Source organism: Prionailurus bengalensis, chromosome D1, assembly GCF_016509475.1.
Source record: "Prionailurus bengalensis isolate Pbe53 chromosome D1, Fcat_Pben_1.1_paternal_pri, whole genome shotgun sequence".
In the NCBI taxonomy this organism is placed as follows: Eukaryota; Metazoa; Chordata; class Mammalia; order Carnivora; family Felidae; genus Prionailurus; species Prionailurus bengalensis.
The window spans coordinates 29,889,479-29,910,371 of NC_057346.1; the positions used below are offsets into that span (position 1 = coordinate 29,889,479).

The 20,893-nt window shown below is 40.1% G+C and overlaps 1 protein-coding gene across 1 annotated transcript in view; it reads right to left on the reverse strand.

Moving 5' to 3' along the window:
- Positions 1-20,893, reverse strand: part of OPCML (opioid binding protein/cell adhesion molecule like) — a 1,071,706-nt gene that overhangs the window by 830,877 nt on the left and 219,936 nt on the right. The window lies entirely within an intron of this gene.

Genomic DNA, 20,893 nt, shown 5'->3' on the forward strand with positions numbered 1-20,893 from the left:
AGGAGGAGGAAAAGAAGAACAGGAAGAGAAAACTAGAAAATGTCCAGTGTCACACCTCCCTTCAAGGGCCATGGGCGCTGGAAATCTGGCCTTGTTCACTGAGCTGTCAGTTCATTTGCTACCAACTCTGCATGTTAGGCACAGACAGATAAATTTCAGTTAGGAAAGGTAACACACGTTGTCTGGTAAAAGTCATTGGCTTTAGAATAGACACACCTGGATTCAAATCTTGGCTTTACTTATGATTTAGGTAAATGACAAAAAAATCCCAGAGCTTCAGCTTGATCTCAACCAAGGAAAATAACATGACCCAGTAAAACAGTTTAAAGATTTACATGAGATATTACAAGTAAAATGCCTGCCACATGGCAGGCACTCACCAAACAAGAGCTGGTAGACAAGGTTCCTGCTCTGGGAGGTTGGAGTCTCTGGGGAGGCAGGGGAGAACCACAGTTACTTGCAATTTCATATGCTAGAAGATACATAAATGAAAGAGTTAGAATACAAGGAGTGGAGTAACTAATTCTGCATAAAGTAATAATAAATAAGTAATGAGTAATAAGTGAAATAAGAGGGAGTTCCAGATGAGGATCCAGGAAATGGAAGAGTAAGTTTGATGTCAGAAAGACAAGTCAAGCAAGATGTGTTTGTCCAACTGAGATGTTTATGGCCAAGCAGAGGGTGTGTGGGGAGGATAAACAGGCAGCAATACAGACACAGGGTCATGTACGCTGATTTACGTTGTCTGGATGTTCCCTCACACAGACAGGAAATGAGGACCCTTTTAAGTCATTCTCAACCTTGGAGTGACTTTAGAAATATCACTCAGCAGGTGGTTTGAAGATCAATCTGAATGAACACTGGCTATGAGGCCTTGGGAGACTTGTAGGCATGAGATCTTTGTCATAGGGTGTGCTTTAGTTGCTGTTACAATGCTATGATTCATTTGGAATAGCTTTGGAATTAAGGAAGGGACAATGACAGTGACAGCGGAGAGGAAGTGTCATATCAATGGAACAATCTTCAGCTGCTAAAGGGAGTCCGCTAGAGGAGAGAGTGCTATTTCTGCTTCAGTCAGATCTATTTATGATACCACTTTACATGAACTGAACTTTGTTTGCCTAATTAATTTTAAGCAATTTATAAACTTTAAGAAACTTCCACGGATTTGGCTAATGATTTGACTCCTTTAAAAATGTATATGAAATTGTACCCCTTCCTAAACCTCTCTTAAGTGTATTACCATGCTACTTTCTCACTCCCCATAGGCCTGCACACTGTGTAAGTCTGTATGCAAGGACGTGGGAAGCATACCATACAGTCCCATCCTGTATGAGTTGACTGCCACACTGGGGAGACACAAACACACACCATGTGTATGGAGCAGTTCAAAAGATCATTGACCACTCAAAATAATAGCATAAATAGCACACAAAATATGTATTTGCAAAATAAATGTATTACAGAACTCTGAGGTAGAGAAAGGATTGAGAGAGGCTGGGAAGGGTAGGTTTCCCTGAGAGGGAGATATGAGTGGAACTGTAAAAGCAGGTACATTCATCTGCTTCAAGAGAGGACCCTCCCTCTGCCCACCTTAGTGGGGCACTTAGTTTCTAAATCCTTCCCTCAAAGGCACTTGAGGAAGCATTACACCTGAAAAGTACTTAGGAGCAGATACCATATTCAAGACAACCTCAATTTCATTTGATTTTTCACTGATTAGTTTCCAAATATTGGCTCTTCTGTCCATAAACTGAATTAGCAGTGTGTTATAATGTGAGGATCTGTGGCTGATCCCTTCCTCGTTGCTAATTTATTCTCAGTATGATTCACTTGCCCACCAGTAAAATCAGAACCTGACTGCACACCCTTTTGCTAACCTCGAGTGTGTTAAGGAGATAAATGCATTTATAAATGAAATAAAGGTGAGGGACTTTAAACTCCATGAAAAAAGGGACCATTTAAATTTTAAAAGAGCTACATAAAACCATGCTTTATAATTCTGGATAAATAATAATTGCACGAATGAATTGACCAATAATTACTTGTGGAGCAGTGACTCTACTGTAGGCACCATGGAAAGGAAGTTTAGAAGATTTGCAAAAGTAAAATATGTCTCCATAAAAACTAAAAGATCAAGGGCAATATCTTATTCATCCTTTTATCACCAGCTCGCTATCTGGAAGGAAAATGTTGGAGGATGAGGACAGAAAGAAAAGATAAGATATAAACAGGAATAGGAACGCCTGGGTGGCTCAGTCAGTTGAGTGTCCAACTCTTGATTTTGGCTCAGGTCACGATCCCAGTGTTGTGGGATCAAGCCCCAAGTCATGCTCTGTGCTGAGCCTGGAACATGCTTGAGATTCTCTCTCTTTCCCCCTCTGCCCCTCTACCCTTCTTGCTCTCTCTCTCTCTAAAATAAAAAAAGAATTAAAAAAAAATATATATATATATAAACAGGAACAATGTGAAGGGCAGTGGCTGACCCTTTATTTCATATTATAAACCAAAGCAATCCAATAAAAATATAATATGAGCCACACATATAATTTTTGCCATAAAAGTAATTTAAAATATTCTAGTAGCCACATAGTAAAAAGTTATATATATATATATATACATATATGTGTATATATATATATATATGTGTGTGTGTGTGTGTGTATATATATACACATAGTGAGGGACGCCTGGCTGGCTCAGTGGGTAGAGCATGCAACTCTTGATCTCAGGGTTGTGAGTTCAAGCCCCATGTTGGACATAGAGATTATTTAAGAAAAATAAATTTAAATAAAAAATTAAAAATATACAGTTAAATTATTCTAACATATTTTTTAACTTAATATATTAAAAATATTATCTTTTCAACATGGGTACGTACTAACCACACTTCAAAAATCACATAAGGCTAGTGACCACCACACTGGGCAGAACATCTATAGCTACTGACTGGTTTCTTCCATCAGAAAGTTGAATTAAAAAATACCAACAAAGAAACAAACAAAATTGGATATGGAATTTTCTGGGGAAGAAGTGTACATACTATGTTATTGGAGCACAGGAGAGGAGCTTTCCACTGACTAGAGGTGCCAGGGAAGGCTTTCCAGAGGAAGAAACAGCTGAGGTAGACATTTCCAGGCCAGCAGGAAGTAGCCATGGGGAAAAGCAGGAGAAGGCAGAGGATCTGCATGAGATACTGGTAGGAAATAATCATGCAGAGAACTACTTAGGTGTGTATGGGGAATGGCCAGAGAGAGAAAACTCACAAGAAGGAAACCATCAGATCACCAATTCTGTCAGACTTTGGAATTCAGATTGCATCCTGCAAAAGCAGAGAGGAGGCCAGGGTTGCAGCTGACTTCTGGCCCCTATCATGAGGTTACAGTCCCCTCAAGGACAGGCTTATAGATTGTAGTCTTTTTGTCCCGGCTTACAGTCCCCTCAAAGACAGGCTTACATGTTTTTTGTCTGGCTGACTTCTGGATAAAGGAAGCTACGTGCTGTTTCCAAATGGAGTTCCTCTTGTGGGTAAGTTCTGGGCATCAGTGATAAGAGTGAAACTTCCTGGACTTCTGTGAGGGACTCTCTCTTTAAACTCCATTCTTTCAAGGCTAAGTTTGGCATAAGAAGAAGAGCTCTAGGAAGGTACCAGAAGGCTCCTGGCCTCCTTGTTCTGTCTCTCTCTGGACTCTTGCTTCCTAGAGCCTGGAGATGTTATGAAGACCTAGAAATAGTCCTGCTGGGAGTTATCCCAACCTGAGACACCCAGAAGTCAAGCACCTATAAGCAGCTCCTAGACACTGGGCAAATTCCACAGGCTCCTCAGTCTCCATTTAACGAAAGTGCTTATTTCCTTTCAAGTGCTTTAAAAGAGAGGGGCCAGGCTCTGCTTTGGGCTTGGAAGAAATAGAAAATAGACTGGGGTCCAAACCAGGCCATAGCCCGTGCAAAAGTTCCCCAAATCCATAGCTCTCAACGCAGGCAGCACATCAAAATCATCTGGGCACTTTTAGAACATTGATGCCCAAGCTTTAGCCCTGACCAATTAAATTGGAATCCTGTGAGAAAAAGCCTGAGAACCACTGTTTTTGTTTGTTTTTTTATTTTCAGATCTCCCAGGTGATTCTCATGAACAGCCAGAGCAGAGACTCTGCTCTTAACCATCAGGCTAGCTTGCGGCAGACCAAATGTGTTGAGGTTTTACTTTACATTTGCCTGGCCTTGCCTCTTGGCTGTTTCCCTTGGAAGTTTGAAGGGAGTGGTAAAAGGTGAGACATACATAGCCTTTAGTTGTCCTGAATATAGAAGATTCAACTCTATATCATCCCACAACTGGGCCTAACACAGTGCCAGATCCATCATGGCTTACTTTGCTTTTGATGAACCCTTAAAAAGAGCACTATCGCAGACGTGTGAGAAATATATTAAAGGCACTAGGAATGAGCTAAAAGATCATAGCAGTAACTTGGATAAGAAATTACAAGGCCCAAGGGTGCCTGGGTGGCTCAGTCAGTTAGGTGTTTAACTCTTGACTTTGGCTCAGGTCTGATCTCACAGTTTGTGGGCTCGAACCCTGTGTCAGGCTTGGTGCAGATAGTGCAGAACCTACCTGGAATTCTCTCTCTGCTCCTCCACCCACTCATGTGCTCTCTCTCTCTCTCTCTCTCAAAATAAATAAATAAATTAATTAAAAAAAAAAGAAATAACAAGGCCCAGATTTATCCTAGATGGTGTTTGCTTTGTTGAAATCAGGGTATAATGAATAATGGATTAAGTTGATACTACTTGTTTGCTTTGGATGATAAACACTGATTTAGGAAACTTTCACATGAGAGATGAGACAAATATTTATGTTCTAGTTTTCTTCTGCTTTATATTTGGATGGCAATTTAATTCCATTTTAATTGGTGATATTTATTTGCATATCTTTACCATTAGTTGAATTTTGGCAAGTAGGGTCAGTATTCCTGTTCATTAGTCACAGGTAAGGAGATAAGCTGGTGTTAGTCACGCTAAACTGACTTGGCTGGAGTCACACAGTTAGTTAATGTGCAAGCCTGGACAAGGGTTTACATTCTTATTTCCTTTTCCTTGGGCACTACAAAATTCTAGGGTCCACAGAAGCCTGCGAAGAACTACCTGTGAAGAATGCTGGGTCTTTGCAGACTCTGGGGGGGTCACCAGCCACTCATTGCCTATGCTACCCTGATAAGACCACCAGTGGTGTGGAGGTGGGCAAGGTACCTGGGAGGAAGACGTGACCTGAGACAAACACAAAGCCCCTTCCCCAATACTCCAGCTTCCAGAGACTTCCCTTTCTAACCCACTGAGACAATTCACTCTCAGCATTTCTATTAATTCATTCCAGTGACAAAGGCTATATCTAGAAAGTGGGACCTCACATAAAGAGCCCTCGGGAAAACCTGTTGCCTACAGCATCTCAGAGTTCTACCTCTCCAGCTGTCCTGTATTCACACTGGTATTCAGACATATCTGGGACTCTCTGGAGACCCAGAGGGTCAAGCATTGAATGAGGGATCGTGAGTCACACAGCTGAGTTCAACAAGAGTGGGTGAATGCTAGATTAGGGTGGCAATCCTCAACAGAAAATGTTACCTGTGATTCAGATAGCCTGATGGCCTGTGCTTGAGCCTTAGGGTGATTTTGACTTCAATATACGAACAACTAAAAACTAAATGAGCTAGTTCACTCCATCCTGTATGGACCACCCAAAAGGAAGGGGCTAGCAGCTTAGCAGTTACAGTGGGTGACTGGATGCTGTGTAAATGAATGGGAGGTATTGGCACATGCAGAATAGGGGCAAACAGCTGCCATCCACATTGGGCTGTCAGAGGCAGCTGCCCCTGCCAGCACATCTCTGGGTGAGAACCTGCAGCTAGCAGAGGATTAGAGTACCAGGAGATGTGATCAGAACAAAGAGACGAGAACAGGAAACAATAAACAATCCCAAGAAACCAAGAAGCTCCTCCAGGGATTCATTTGCAACGTGCCTTGGATTCCCAGAACTAGCTGGAAGGGCCTTTAGAAGAGCCTCCATTCCCACTGGGTGGGTGGGGGCAGAGCTTGAGAAAGACTTGTTGGGACTATTATTGTGACTCCATTAAACCCTGCTCTGGTGAAGCCAACAGAATGGAGTTTCAAGAATAAATACCAGCATAAGCTTTTATCTCTCCCAGGGACACTTGAATTTTAATAAGTCTGAAGTCCTCAAACTAGAGGTATGTTTTCAGACAGATCAGCCTGAAATGCTCAGGTATTTGGAGCAGTGGGGATTTCTGGGCAAGGGCATTTCCCCAAGTTTTTAAAGTCATATCTCATAAATAGTTGCCTACATAGCTTACACAGAACACCAACATTGCTCATGTCATATATAGTTCACTGTGCAAGGCTGTGTGGTCAGACAAAAATACAGGTTCAAATTCTGACTCTGCCAGTTAGCTGAACCACTGTGAGGCAAGTTTTCAGGTGTTGTTGTTGTTGTTGCTGTTGTTTTGTTTTGTTTTGTTTTGTTTTGGTAAGTTTGCTTTGTCTGTTCTGTAACCCTCTCTGAAGCAATTTCCTCATCTTCAACATTGTGACACTGTGATAATTTATTGAGATAGATGATGAATGCAGAATTGCTGGCACAGATATCTGCAGATACTTACTAATGTCAACACAGAGCCTCCTCTCTCCTAGCATGCAAGCATCCATGGCCTTGGTGAGCTCTGCCCCACCCCCACTCCCCTGGTTGTCAGCATGCTACCGTAAAAGTGTCCCCTATGGGCACAGTCCCTATCTTTGCCCAGGGGGAGCTAGCCTCTGCCATCCTCCTTAAAGGAATTGCAGGTCTCACCTGGGTCCTGAGAAGGCTGTGTGCTTGATCACCTCTTACCACCTCTATCCTGATGTGCCAGCAGGTCCAATTCACCATCTTTCTACTGTCTCCCAGCTCCTTCTTAGTTTTCTGGCAAATAATGAGATCACAGAGGCTTAAAACACTTTGGAAGGGTTTTCCACAGTTTTCCTGGGCCCCAGCTTTCCCAGCAGCCACAACATCTGAGCACAGATTGAGCAACATTAATGAAACACTCCATCTCAGCATTTCACTCTCCACTGCTCTTCTAAAATGTTCACAAGAAAGTTCAGGCAGTTCTTTTGAAGGTACACACATATACATACACACACCATGAAATCTCCTACCCAAGGCCTGAGGCCAGCTGTGTGTGTGAGAAGCCAGCTCACTCTGGACGTGCAATTTTGCAGTCTGGGAAGGCACAGTGGTAGATTACCCAAGAGAATGGCCTTACAGTTTTATAAACTATTTATTAGGCCCGTCCTGGAGAGCTACATCAATATGGCCATCGGTGAAGCAAAGCAGAAGCTATAAAAATATCATCTATCCCAAACAAGCTTCATAATCAAACAAAGCCCCGTGCTGACTGGGACAGGCTTGTGTTCTGACACATAAGGGCCCTTTCCATCTTTAAAACAGACCATTAAAACACCAGAACACTTTAACTCACAGAAATCTAAATCAAAAGGGAGGGGAAAAAAAGCACTCTTTTCTCCAGGAGTAATAATGCCATTTTCAGCTCCTAGAAAAGCTCATTGCAATATAGATGCAATATTGCTTTTTTGATTGTGGATTTTCAGATTCTTTCCAACATCCAGAAAATTTCCTAGAGGTTCAAAAAAATTGCCCCTTTCCTCCCTGCAGGAATCTCTTTCTTTCCTACTCTAGTACAGTGAGTATGCTGTGACCTCCACACTATTATTTTGTTGTTTGCCAAATAAGTAAAAAGATACAGTTTGATACACATGCCAGAAGGAAGTCATAATCATAATCAACCAGAATTCGAGTGATAGGGGCTGGGTGCCCTGTTCTAATTCCCCAAGGCAGAGGAGAACAGCAAGCAGGTCAATACCCTGGTGGTTACTGTGATTAACATTTCTAGCCAGTGCCCTTCCAACTGGCTCCAAAACATGTCTTAATAAACTGCATTCCAAGTACCCTGTATTTCTGCCTTATTGCATCTGCTATAGTGAGATAATATATGGACTTGAGAAATAGTGACATTCAGTGACTGAGCTACAGAGGGTTATATAAGGAAGCTAGATCACACTCTCTTCCACCTGGCATATTGCTTGTGGCTTCACATCATGATTCTAGAAATCAATCTGCAGCTAAAATTTGCACATGGGGCTGCTCTTCTCTGGACTGCAGGCTCAGGCAGGAGGGGTATGATATGATACTGAGAGAATTAAAAAGAAAGGAAGAGAAGCTATGGGGGGAGGAAGGGATGGTCACTCAGCCTTGTGCTCCAATGACTGCCTGCTCTGTAAAGAAGTCTGAGAACACAGATATGCACAGCTTAATAAGCCACAGCCACCTGGTAATCCTGTCTCTCTCAGTATGGGAGATGGCCCCTTGGAAATCTCAGTATTTTTCAGAGCTGGGTAGAGTTTGTGAATGGGAATGAGGTAGAGGAAAGAGCAGGGACTGAGATGGCCAAGCAGCCCTGCACGAATGACAGGCACCACATGCCTCAGGCCTTCCTTCCTATCATCCTGGAGACATACACCCTCTGTGACTTCAGTGGGTGCATGGGAGAGAAATCGTATTTTTTATTTATTTACAAAACACATTTGATTTTTGTAATATAAAAAAAAATATATTTATTTTTGGGAGAGAGAGAGAGAGAAAGCAATCAGGGGAGGGGCAGAGAGAGAGAGAGGAAGACACAGAATCCGAAGCAGGCTCCGGGCTCTGAGCTGTCAGCTGCAGTGATCGAACTCACGAGATGTGAGATTATGACCTGAGCTGAAGTTGGACACTCAACTGACTGAGCCACCCAGGCACCCCACACATTTGGTTTTAGAATTTAAAGCCAGAAAATGGATTATCTCAGAACTCCATGAGCTGTTAGTAAATCACTTCACAAAAAGTGAATAGATTTCAGGCTGATGGGTATCCTCATCCCAAGGATATGTCTGACAGGTAATGTGTAGAGATCTAGGGCCCCTTCACGAAACTGGAAGTAAAATCAGCTATGAAACAATAAAACACTAAATGTTTAGAATCTACACTTCACATTGCATATGCCATACAGAATCAAACAAAGAAATAACAAAGAGTAAACAGATTGGTGTTCTGGACTCGGTCGCACCAATGGCCATTTTTATTGCCTTAATCAAGTCAAACCTTCTGGTTCCAATTTACTCCAAAAAAGAAAAGTTCAAAGATGAACCATGTCATGGCAGTGACCTTGTTCACTCTAAGAGGAATCTACACAGTAAATCCAGTAGCACATAGGTTCCCATCAGAGTTTGATCGAATCAGTGGGAAGTCTTGGCTGAGGAGTCTGTTCTCTTTGGGAGCTTCCTCTTTGCACCCTAAAAAGAAAACAATCTCAGAAAGGAAAAAAAATCCAGATGGTTTATGAGGAAGAAAAATACTGGAACAGGTCTTTCACTTTCAAACTTCTCCCAGCAGCACAGCTGGATCTTCTACGTGAGAGGAGTTAGGGAAATCTCAGGGAGAGCTGCTAACAGTGAAAATGATATGATTTTCTGGGAAGTGTTGGAAAGAAGCACTGCCTCTCCTGAAAAAGTCATCACTGTGTGTCCTGGTGGCACCATAGCCTTAGCCCACTGAGAGGGATTTTCATCAGTGACAACAGCGTGAAACAGAATTCTGCAGAGGCAAATGGGCTTGCATAGCAACAACTCTTGCACGTCTGCTGGGAGGCAATCACACCCACAGACTCCCCTGCTGCATGAGACTGGGAGCTGAAATCACAGTGCTCCTCTATGAAGACAGCGTCCCATGCCTCTGTGATGCTTGCCTTTCTCTCCCCTTCAGCTTGGGCCACCTCTTTTCCCTCTGGTTCCTACCCATTTGGGGAAGTGTTCCCAAATTGGTGAATGAGATGCCTTGATGCACATCCACATTGGAAAAACAGCCAACAAAACTAGATAATATGCTATAGCTACATCACAATCTCACTGATATGAAACAAATATGAGATCTGCGTAACACCACACTACTTAGGAAGATGAATTACAGGGACAAAATGTGTTCAAGGGCAAAGGTACTGCAAGCATAAGGTTTCAAATCCAACCTTTTCCATTGGAGGAATACTTTAATAATACCATTTAATAAATAACCAAAAAATAAAGAGCTTCTAGCTAATGCATAGCTTTAAAGGTCTCATTGATTGAGCAAACATTTCTTATGAATGTGTACTTTTTTTTAGTAAAATACTAAGAATTTCTTTAATAGCAGTGGTAAAACTAAGCATTCCAGAAAACTCACAAAAAAAAAAAAAAAGTAAGGCAGAATTGTTCACAAAATCAAAGGAAGCCTTGTACTACCTGAAGTTCCAGATTTGTCACAGATCTGAACTTTAATAAATAGGAGCATAGATTATCAGAATCTGAAAATATGGTAGATGGTGACTTCCTGTTTTAAAATACATACTCAAAAGTCTGTAAGAGAATTTGAAACAAGCAAATGAGATTACAGTGTCTAATGGAAAATGGTGTGTTGTTTAGAGCACACCCTACTGGGCTATCTCATTCTAGCCTCTGTGATATTTTACAACTCTGTAAATTGTAGATAACTGATAGCATTGCAAACACAATTCCATCTACAGACGTGGAAATAAATTCAGTCTCATGCAGTTTCAATCAACTTCCTTCTCTCCCTTGGAAAAATCCAGTCTCCTGTTCATTTCAAATTGATTTCCATATTCCTTTATTGTACACACATTTGCACTTCTGTGACTTCTCTTTTGGAACATATATACCATCTTCCCCGTTTCTTCATTAATAATGATTTAAACAATATATTGTTCATGTTTTATCATAAAAAATTATTGCTTTTATCATTTTACCTTTTCTGAGAATTATCTTTTAACAAGTAAAGTAGACAGGGATGCTCCATGTATTTAGTATAATAAAGGAAATGACATAGACTATCATGGAACATGTCAGTGAATGACAGAATCAGGGTGATGAAGGAAGAGTATGTCTTCCACTTGAATCTGAGTAAGAAATCTCCTTTAGCCACACCTGGTTAAAGTTTCTATCAACTTAGCAGACAGAGGAGATTTCTAGTAGAAATACTACAATGAAATCATACCTGTGTTTCATCTAGATTAAAGTCTGCAGTTAACTGTTTATTATGTCATCACCATTTGCTCTTGCTACAGATTCTGTCGTTATCACTTAGCCCAGATTTGACTTCCACAACCACCTGAATTAGAAGACCCTCTTCAGGTGCTGTGGGGTGAGATTCATGACTCTGAATGTCCTCTTGGCAATTCCATTAAATATTCTGATTTCGGAGTTGATAGAACAGTTCTATAGTAAATTTTATGGGGCAAGGACTTAATGTGCTAAAAGTCAAAAACACAAGGAATATGAATAATTTTAGTCCTTGAAGTGAATTATCCATTGACACTCTATACTTGTATTTTCCTAATGTTTTCAATTATATGTCCAAGCATACTGAATGCCATCATCTGAGAATACTCACACTCCGATATGTACCCAATTGGTCTATAAACAAAATAATATATTTAAACCTGTTTTCTCCTTTTTAAAAAGAGATAAAAATTATTTATAAAGTTTTTACTTAGTAGAAATGAAATTATTATAATTCACTTAGATGTTTCACCAAGTTTATTTTTACTATTAGATTCACATAAAATTCATGAGAACCTATAAAATGAGTTGATAGGCAGAGGTAAAATGACTGTCTTCTGGCATTCAATCCTTAGCAATTTCTTTTAACTGTATCATTGACACTGATCCAACACTCACATTCCTTTTACCACGAACAGATGCAAACCCATTAATGGTAAACTGCCATACCTCCACGTGCCTTGTCATGCTGTAGAATCCAAGAGATGAAATGGAACCACTGAGCAGAATAAATAGTAACTGGCCAAAGACTTCCTTCCAAAGGGACTGAGAACTGAGCAGGCCTTTGAGCTGTCTCTTAAAGAAGCTCGAAACAATAATAAAAAATCACTTACCTAGGGAAAGACAAAAGAGAAAAAGCATAGAGAAAAAGAAGGATTAGTGTTTACCACAACCACATTATGTTCCATAGAGATGATCTATTTTAAGATAATCTATTGTTTAATGCAATTCAAGTTCTCCACAAGCTCCAAGTAAAATTCAAGTTTTAAATATACCCAGGTAAAGGTCAGTGGGGAAATGGCATATTGTTGCAAAGGCCACACAGCTCACTGTTTTTCTTTTCCTATTTGGTGTTCTTATACAGGTGCATTTAGAAACCAGAACATGGGCCTAGTGACAAGAGACTGGCTGGTGACTCAGTTATGTGCCAAAAAAAGGGGGAAAAATGCATACAACCCAGCTGCCTTAATGATTATGGAGGTTCTGTAGCTATGTGGTTCAGATGCTGAGAAGATTGAACTAATAAAAAAGAAATGAGAGAACTGTCATCACAGATTACATGGTATTTATTCCAAAATCTGTTCATTATAGAAATTTGCAAGACAAATGGGATTTTAGCAAGCAATGGCAGCATTTTCCTCCTGGTAAGTGTGTAACGAGGCACCCAATTTGTCTAGAGCATGGTCTGTCTTTTTTTTTTTTTTTCCAAATATGCCTGGCTCTAAAACCTAGTAAAATTCCTGAAAATATTTATTAGGTGGTTAGCAAAAACAAGTGAAATTTGTAGAATTTATACAATTTACATAGGGGTTTCACAGACACCATCTCTTTTGGTTTTCATGGCAACATTTTATTGTAGGTACAACAGGTTGTTTTTTTTTATCTCTGCTCCTCCTCCTCCTCTTCTTTATCCCCCATTCTTTCTTCTCCTTATTCCCCCCATTTTTTTTGAAGTAAGCAACCTGGGACTTAGTTTAATTAACCAGCTTTCCTAAAACAAGACTCAGAAAGAATGACAGTTCCAGGACTTGAATTTGGCTTTCCTGGTTTTCCATTATTCACTCTTGATCAAATCTCAGACACTGTATAAAGGTAGCTAAGAAGAAACATGGAGAAGGATAGAGAGAGAAAGAAGAAGGGGGAATGAGCAAATTGAGGAAGAGGAGGGTAGTAAAGGAAGGAAGGGGTAAGGAAGTAGGAAAGGCAGAAAGATTTAAAGCTAATCAAATATGCTACAAGTTCTTTATTGAACACATTTGTGCAAGTAAAAAGAATGGAAAAACACTTGACAGTAAGAAACCCCATAAAACTAGTTGTTATCATCCATTCCTTCATGTCTACTGACTTAAGAAGAACTTGACTATACAGAGGCTATCATCCATATCATGGCTGTTGTTGATCTATATGCCTGAAATGTCTAAATAACATTGGTCATTGGGGCGCCTGGGTGGCTCAGTCGGTTAAGTGTCCGACTTCGGCTCAGGTCATGATCTCACAATTTGTGAGTTCGAGCCCCACATCAGGCTCTGTTGTGAGAACTCAGAGCATGGAGCCTGCTTCAGATTCTGTGTCTCCCTTTCTCTCTGCCCATCCCTCACTAGTTTTCTGTTTCTGTCTCTCTCTCTCTCTCTCTCTCTCTCTCAAAAATAAATAAAAACATTTAAAAATATAAAAATAAAAAAATAACATTGGTCAAGGTAGTAACTGTGTCAGAGAAAGGACATTTCACAGAAAAAAAAAAAAAGAAACTCTAAAAGGGATATTTTCTGGTCATGTTTTAATCCCAGGCATTGATGAATGGTTAATTCCTGGCCTGCTCACAACCAACAAAGCACTCAGCATTTTGTTGTATCCTGGTACTTCTAATGACATCTTGGCTTTCTTCCCAGATAATTCCAAGAGTCTGAAGCTTACCCGACTTCTGCAGTGCATGTCTGACTACCTGTGTGATAACAAATGCCACCATAATAAATGTTATAAAACAAGTTATTCATTGGAGGTTCAGAAAGGCCATGACATATTAGAGAGAGGAAGCTGTCAAATTGCATGTATATCTACAAGTTTCACAACACCATAGCTAGTATTTGACTAGGGATGGGAGTTCTCACACCCACATCAGTAGAAAAAAAAAATGAAAGGAGACTTTGGGTTGGTATCATGGGATCATCATATTTGTAGCTTTTTGTTGGAAGATTATTATAGCCGTATTCAATTTATGACCAGAATGTGCCTAATCCCCTTATAAATGCCTCTTATTCACCACCCAGCACTTTTTGACACTGCTGGCCAAATAAATGGTGGCTGTGTCTACCTGGGTGATGGCAAGGCTGTTAATTGTAACACTCCATGAAACTTAATTATGCAAAGCAGAGAGGCAACTCTGGAGCTATTAATCAGAGGTTTGGTTCAGAAGTAATTTGTTGTTGGGACCCAAGGAGCTGTTCTTGTCCCTTCCATTGTGCTGCACCAATAGTTAATCCCCTGTTTTAATGGAAAGCTGTTGGGGTTGGATTTAGGAGCCTGACAGTGGCAAAGCAGCTTATGAACATAACCTTGCTTATTAATGAGCAGATACCCAATTTCTTCTACTTAAGTCACCTTTAATTACAGTGACCAGAAACCAATATCATTTGTGGGCTATCAAGAACAGGTAGCTAATTACTTATTTCCTAACTGCCTGAAGGCAGAACAAGAGAAAATGTGTAGATTATGAAAGTGGGTAACATGAAGGAGGAAGTGAGATAAAACGTGCTTGAAATTGATAGAAGAAAATCATCTGTATCACTTCCAAATATCTTTAGAAAGAACATACTGCACATAGCTTCTAACAAAGATAATTTGCTATTACCTCTAAGTAGACTGAGGGTGACCCAGATGATGTCTAAGGAGTTCCAGATTCATTTTTGGTGGAAGAGAAGGGATCACTGCCTTACAAAAAACAAGTACCACCACCACTTTTATCATTCTTATTAATTGAAGACATTCAAAGGAGTCTCAGTGTCCTTGGTATAAATCTATATATCCGTTTATTAGCCTGTGCTAATAAAGCATTGGAGATACCAAGATGCACATGGCATGGCCCTTTCTCTCAAAGAGTTCATAGTCTTGTACAACAGGTTTGCAAAGCAAAGTAGTAAGGACGTGGGTCAGGTGCCTGGGTGGCTCAATCAATTAAGTGTCCTACTTCGGCTCAGGTCATGTTCTTGCAGTTGTGAGTTTGAGTCCCATGTTCAACAGCTGTGCTGACAGTTCAGAGCCTGGAGTCTACTTCAGATTCCGTGTCTCCCTGTCTCTCTGCTCCTTCCCTACTCATGCTCGTCTCTCTCTCTCTCTCTCTCTCTCTCCCTCTCAAAACTAAATTAAAAAAAAAAAAAAGAACAGTGGGACTGAGGTGTAGAAATCATCCTGGCAGGCAGAACAGGGTGAGTGGGACTCAGGATGTGGAGGCAAAGTCACAAAAATTGTGAAAGGGAAAAGAACAGATGAATCATGGAGATTTAAAGAGGATGAGCTGACTGGGAGGCTGAAAGGAAGGAGTGCTAGAATAAATAAGGTAGGAGGATGTGAAGGACTTGCTTGCCGTAGGATGTCAGGCTCACTCTCAAACTTAATTCCATTGCTCCTAACATGACCTCTGCTTTTAAGGCATGTCTCCCAAACCTCTCTGTTCATGCCCATCCTCAAACCTTGCTCAGGCTCTGTGTGCCTTCAATTGTTCTCCCACATCCTTCCAAATTCTGTCATTCTTTAATGATAAGTCTACCTCATTTCTACTTCTACTACAGCACAATATGGTCCACACCATTCATGTGGAACTGAGCCATGAATACTCCCTGATATGATTTCTAATTCCTTAACTATGTATTTTGTCCCTTGGTGACACCAGGAATACATTAAGGGTAGGGATGGTGTGGAAGCCATTATTCAATGGCTTCCAAAGATGTCACGTCCTAATTCCTCAATTTATAAACATCTCTTTATATAAGGAAAAAGGGGTTTTGCAGCTCTGATTAAGTTAAGGATTTTGAGATTGAGTGATTAATTTTCATTATCCTGGTGGGCTCTAAATTCCCTCCCAAGTTTCCTCATAACAGGGAGGCACAGGGAGATTTCATCAAGATGGAAGAGGAGGAAGCTGTGTGACCACAAAGACGGAGAGTGGAGCAATGCAATCACAAGCCCTGGGATGCTGGCAGTCACCAGAAACTGGAAGAGGCAACACACAGACCCTCCCCTATAGTCTGTGGAGAGCATAGCCCTGCCAACACGAAGATCTCAGCTCAGCATTACTAATCTTGGACTGCTCTTCTCTGGAAAGTAAGACAATAAATTTCTATTGTTTCAACCTACCAGGTGTATGGTAATTTGTTATACCAGATCTAAGAAACTAATACAGAATATATCAAGTGACTATAGGAGCAGAATCTCCCCGGACAGCCCCGCTGTATGTGTATCCTCTTGGTGTAATTATAATAGCTCCCCTTTCACTCCCTAACTGTTCTAGTTTAGAGAAAAATTATATGATCAGCCTAGATGCAGACGATATTTTAATCTTTGTTGTGTTATCCACAGTACACTTAACACAATGTCATGCCTACTGTAGGCAAGCAGTGTACAGTTTCTGAAGTAAAGAAGAAAATTCCCAGTCATTTTAGAAATGATTTGCTCACAATCTTTTTTAAATATGAATTTTAGAAATAAGGAAATATTTTGTTTGACTGAAGTAGAGAACATGCTCAGAGATATTTGTTGCTCGAAGGTGAGGTTTTTCAAGTTGGCTTCACTCAAAACCTGAGGTTTGTCCTGAAAATGAATAAAGATCTTAATCTCAGACTAGATTTTCAAAATTGATAACACTTTTGATACAAATAAGGGGCCTGTTCTATATGTTTAAGTAAATACAGTTTTATTTCTTTTGTGGGGTTATGTCAGAGGAAATATCTACATAAACATATTTGATGAGAATGGAAGAGAGAAGCTGGAAGGTCCATTTGAAATGACTACTGACACACTGCTAAGATGATGTACACAGACCCTGTCAAAGTAAATATCTGCTTGTTTGTGCATATTTATGTGTATGTGTGTGTGTGTGTGTGTGTCCAGGTTGGGGGGGGGCAATCAGGAAGCAATTTAACTGAGTATGTATGCAATAGCATGAGTGTGCATGTAAAAAAATAATAAGTTAACATAATTCCAACCAATAAAATCCTTAGGATCCAGAGCCAGCAGTTACATGAATCAAGTAACAAGTATGTATGAGTGTAAATCACTATATACTAAACACTGGAATGAAGCAAACAGCATAAAATATATTCTACAATTTCTGGTCTACTTACAATTTCACTGGGGACATGGAAGTTTCGGAGAGACATGGAAGACTTTAACCAATCAAAAGCCAATGCAACGCTTTATTGTGCTAAATTATATGGCATTAACTGCAGGTACCAGAAACATTAAGAGAAGGGACAGTCCACTGTGTGCTAAGATAATTGTGAACAGCTTCATAAAGAGTTGGGCTTTGTGCTGGAGTTTGAATACATAGCATGGGATTCACATTGGTATTAATAGGGGCAGAGGGAAGAATGTGCAAGGCCAATCTGGGAAAATAGTGTATGGCAGGAATTTCACATGTCATATGAAAAGAACATCACATGTCACCTTTGTCTTACTCAATATGAACTGATAAATTTGCTTTAAAATATATGTTATATACGTTACAGTATTTCTAAATTCCATGGAACTTAGAGCTCCTTACTCTCTAGTCCTTGGACTAATATGAAACTTTCAACCTATTCTCTGAAACTAAATTCTTGTGAATTGAGCCAATTAGATTATATTCTCACAAGTTGAAGGTATGCAATGTTATACACTGGGATTCAGCAAAAAAAAAAAAAAAATTAACTTAAATAAATTTAATTAAGAAAGATTACCCAAAACAGTTTCCATCTCTAGTACTACTGAACCATAAGCAGCTTAGAAATGATTAATTTGCCAACTGACTAGAATTTCCAGGTCTCCCATGAATAACACCTCTCATCAAAGGAGTATGTTTGGATATTGATTACTGTTCAAGGTACCTAAACATTGGATGACCTGGTCTGATTTTGACTATGAACTATTCACAAATAAATGGAAGTTAACAAAAGAAAAGAAAAAGAAAAAGAAATAAAGAAAGAAGAAAGAAAGAAAGAAAGAAAGAAAGAAAGAAAGAAGAATATGCAACCCAAAAGTAAATACACTGACGTCTGTTTTTGGATAATGAAGTTGGAGCAAAAGAGGGAAAATGCGAGGCCCTCCGGTGCACAGGAAAGACAATTAAGACACAGAAATGGAAATTGGCATAAGGGGAAAGCAGCACTTGGAAAGTATTTAAGCATGTAGAACCAATTTCGTTACCAGGAGGCAATCATACATATGGCACGAGAAGAGAAAAATCTAACAAAAATGTGCCTTATCACACGGTCTCCACCTTCAACTACCTACTGCATAACAGCATGCAAATGGTAAGCTGGATGGTTTCATGACTGCTGATTGCTGAGTCTGCTATTCATTGCAGTTAGCCTGTTGGTTCTTTAGTTTTCACTAAATAATAGAACTAGAAAGTCTAGCAAGAAAACAATGAACACCTGGATCCTATTAATAACTTGTGTTACAGTGGATATTTGAATCCTGTATGGTATTGAATGAGGCTTTTAGGAAATGTGCTACCATTGTGTTCCAGGATTGACCTTGATCTGTTATTGATGGCATGTTATCAATAAACTGACATCAGTCATCTACAATTTAGCATACATTATTTGTCAGATAGTAGATTGAAATACACAGAAGAGAACTCTAAAAAGTATGCAGAAACCAAAGAGAGAGAGAGAACACGGCTGAGATGAAGAAAAGTTCCACATAGAGTCACGCAATAAAATAATGCTTGTAGCAAGTTTCTTTGTGCTATCCTTTGTATCCATTGTGAACAATGGGAAGCTGAAAACTTTATTGCTCTCATCCCATGTTCTTGATTGTAGATTAAAACTTTAATAAGTACCAGAAAAACTTAGCGTGAAAACCATTCTTAGTAAGGTTTATGTGTAAAATTTTTTCACTGATATTGGTGATACATTTGTTGTTCTAGTTTACAAACTCTTTGAAAATCAGAGGTGTTCACACAAAGAAGCAGAGTGTGCTAGATGGCTGAATCCACAAGTGAGGTATGATTCTGTAGATCACAACTATGCCACATCTAGACTCAGGAACACAGCAAACACCTATTGTGAAGTAGAACTTCTATTCACTACAATCCAACCCCGTCATCAGTAAGATAACAAGAGGATGGAAACAGAGTACCTGAATAATAACAGGTGAAATTTATGGAAATCTGTTTTCTGGCCCCTTTCCTTGGAAGAATAGCAAATACCTGACAGACGACAAAATTAACAGAATAAACTCAGCAAACAGAAAGCACTGGACTCAGCACTTTACAAGGATCGTGGACTGCAAACTGGTGTGATTTCTATTTTCTAGATGCAGAGACAATGTCCAGAGAGCATATACAACTCAAGCTCCAGCTTGTACTTGGATTCCACAACCATTCACTTAACCAAGGCTTTCTTGAAAGCAGAAGTGTGAAATGGGGTTCCCCAAGCATTTGGGTTGAGATAAGGAAAGGCAGTCTAAAATTCCTGAACCCAACAGTAGAATTAAGGGCCACCCATGTTGCCATGGAAAGGGAACAACGGATATCCTGAAGCAGATATCTTACCACCACCTAACTTCTTCCTCACCAAAAATACCTTTGAAGAGTTTTTTTCTAGTCGAAACGAATCTCAAATTATGTAATGGGAGTTAGTAGAAAATAGGATTCATTTATGGAAATTTGCTTTCCAGCTGAATTTCCTGAGCTCTCTCTTATGTGTAAGGAGACCCACCTGCACCAAGATATGGGCTCCAAATTGCCAAGCAGTCACTGCCTCAAGACACTGTGGCTCAGAAGGAGTAAGCAACCTGCCCCTTCTTCCCCCATAGTTTTTTTTTTTATGCAGAGAGTAATAAGCAGAGCATGATTCCTAACTCTTCTCCCTTATCACAAATCATTCTCTCTCCTGTTCCCAACTAGAGAGAAAAGCCCACCTTCTCTTCATACGTATCTCACAGAGATGCTGTAAGGCTTCAATAAAAGCCATGAAGCAAGGAGCACAATGACAGTCTTAGAAGGACTTAAGGAAAGCTCATTATTACATTATTCTTCGGACAATGGCTCCCCCGCACTCCCCTCCAAGGATGGCCACAGCAACCCGAAGATGCCAACATTGGAAAAGGATGATTGGCTCAGACAATTTCCATTGCATGTGGAAATAGGCAAAGCCTGTGGGAGATCGAAGAGCCTTCCCTCTGGCTAAGAAAGCAGAGTACTCAAATAAAAACACCATGACGTATAGGAGGTCTGATAGTGAGAATCATTTAAGTGCCCTGCATATGCAGTTACTTTTAATTAAATCGATAGTTTTAAGTGATGGTGTATTATAGTCATGCTTATCATTTTCCCTAATGCCTCCTCTAAGGCCAAATTTCACTGCTTTCCACACTCAGATGTCCTGATGTATAGGTTCATTTCGTAGTCCCCCTCCACCCCACATAAGTGCACAGGTGGCTGTCTCCTCTATTCTCTGAATGGCTGGCACCCATGCATGTCCCAGGGTGTCCTGGGGACTCCTTCTGTAGGTGTTTTCAGAGCGACAGTCTTTAGAAAAAGACTGTTCATCATAAGCAGTTCATCTTAGAATTACATGAGTGGGAGCCAAGATCAATGGTAACCTGATTTACAGCAGCTCTTACCAACAGCTTGTGGAAATTAGAAATAAATATGGGGTCAAACGACTCACCAGTAATTTGACATTGGTAAATCTGGCTTATTTAAAAGTCTTAAATAATAAGGACCTTCACATCTTTATTTCAACTGAAAAAGCATCAGTGC